At 51.4% G+C, this 2021-nt stretch overlaps 1 long non-coding RNA gene across 2 annotated transcripts in view; it reads right to left on the reverse strand.

The window, feature by feature from the left end:
- LOC102380935 overlaps positions 1-2021 on the reverse strand; it is a 45757-nt gene that overhangs the window by 26235 nt on the left and 17501 nt on the right. For both annotated transcript variants that reach the window (XR_003096334.1, XR_324992.3), the window contains exon 2: positions 803-903. This is a non-coding gene — a long non-coding RNA (uncharacterized LOC102380935). The remainder of the gene's footprint in view (positions 1-802; positions 904-2021) is intronic.

Consider the following 2021-nt stretch of genomic DNA (forward strand, 5'->3'; position numbering starts at 1 on the left):
CAGGCCCTACGAGGAGAGGCTACGGGACCTGAACCTGTTCAGCCTCCGCAAGAGAAGACTGAGGGGGGGATCTAGTGGCCACTTACAAACTAGTCAGAGGGGACCAGCAGGCACTGGGGGAGTCCCTGTTCCCCCGAGCACTACCAGGAGTGACTAGAAATAATGGTCACAAGCTGGCAGAGGGTAGATTCAGAGTAGACCTCAGGAGGCGCTACTTCATTCAGGGTTGCTAAGATCTGGAACCACCTTCCAAGCAAAGTGGTGCTGGCTCCTACCTTGGGGGTCTTTAAGAGGAGGTCAGACAAACACCTTGCTGGGGTCATTTGACCCCAGTACTTTTTCCTGCCACGGCATGGGGTCAGACTTGATGATCTGCTCAGGTCCCTTCTGACCCTACCAACTATGAAACTATGAGTAGGAGGGGGCTAGGGGTGGGGAATGGCTGGGCTGGCCTTGCTCCTGGGTCTTGCTGCCTCTCCCTGAGTGCTACTGCCCCTGACCCCTGTCATCTCTGACAGGCAGCCAGGAGCAGATAAATATTAATTTTCTAAACTTCTCAGGTGCCCTGCAGGCCAGACAGAATAGCCTGGTAGGGCAGATCTGGCCCTTGGGCTGTATTTTGCCCGCCCCTGCTCTACTTTGAAGGGAAGCCTTCCATCTCTAGATTGGGACAACAGGAGTTTGCTTTATCTGACAGGGGCCTGAAATAAAGACGGAGCACACCTGTCTCTCATTAAGAGAATCACTTTACCTGAGTTGAATATTAGTAAAACTTATAAAATAATGGAAATTCAAAACATACTCATGCCTGAAAGGACGGGTGTAGGCTGGACCCCAGGAACTCTGAGCTCTTGTTCAGTTCCTCCAACAGCTCAGGTCTATGATTCTCCACTTCCTCCAGGCCTACAAACATATATACAATTATTAATGGTCTGTTTACAACTCAACTGAGTATTGTAACAGGTCTGAATCCTAGGAGCTGGCCATGATGCCCCTGAGTGGCCATGTAGCTCCTGCTCAGCTCTGACTCTAATATTGCCCTCCCTCAACTTCCTCAATCACTATGCCTTGATCTTGTTAAAGGTTGAATAAGGGAGGCTATCCACAGGCCTTGGAGTGAGCCTCAGTCCTACCAAATCTGCAATAAGATTATCCTGAATAGTCTCAACTATGTCGTTGGGCTCATAGACCCTCTAAGCCTGATCATGCCTCAGCAAGGTACCTGTAGCCTTAAGGGTTAATTGTGTGGCTGCATACTTCCCCTACACCACAACCCAAACTCACAGGTGGCATCATCATGGATGTTTTAGTTGTTGCATGTTTACACTCATGTGGCCCTCCTCCAGACCCTCCGTCTGCTCTGTCTCCTGCACAGCCCCACTCAAGCCTCCAGGTCCCTCAGTCACTCACTCAGCCCCTCCATGGGCTGCCAGGCTCCTCAACCTCTCATTTGATCCCTTCCAGGGTGCCAGACCCTCTAGTCCCCCTACCCTTGGCCCTTTTCTTGTCCCTCAGACCTCTTGGCCCCTTTTTGGGCTGCCAGACCCCTCAGTCTCACTTTTGGCATCTTGCTGGACTGCCAGACCCTCTGGTCTCTCACTTAGCCCCTCTGGGCCTCAGGACCATGCTGGTCCCAGTACTATTCCCAGCCACTAGCTGGGCCACTGGACCTTCCCAATTCCAGTATTAGCCCCTGCTGGGCTGCTGGTTCTCTCTAAGTAGGCCTTTTCTGCTCCTGCAGGACTCTAAGATAAATTTCTAGTATAACTTAATAGTGAGCACCTGCCCTCTGACAGGTACTCAAGCCTTCTCTGAGGCCTAACATAAACCAGGGCCATCTGCCTATATAACCAAGCCCTTCTCTGCCCCAGGTACCTTCCTTTGTTCCCTGTATTGCATAGTGACTTTCTTCCCGATTTAAGAACCCTTTCTGCTCTTCTATCAGGAGCATATTGCTTCATGGCTCCCAGGGCTGGACTGCCTAGACAGCTCAGCCTGATGCCAGTCAGGTGGTTCCTAAT

The sequence above is a fragment of the Alligator sinensis genome, unplaced genomic scaffold (assembly GCF_000455745.1).
Source record: "Alligator sinensis unplaced genomic scaffold, ASM45574v1 scaffold6_1, whole genome shotgun sequence".
NCBI lineage: Eukaryota > Metazoa > Chordata > Crocodylia > Alligatoridae > Alligator > Alligator sinensis.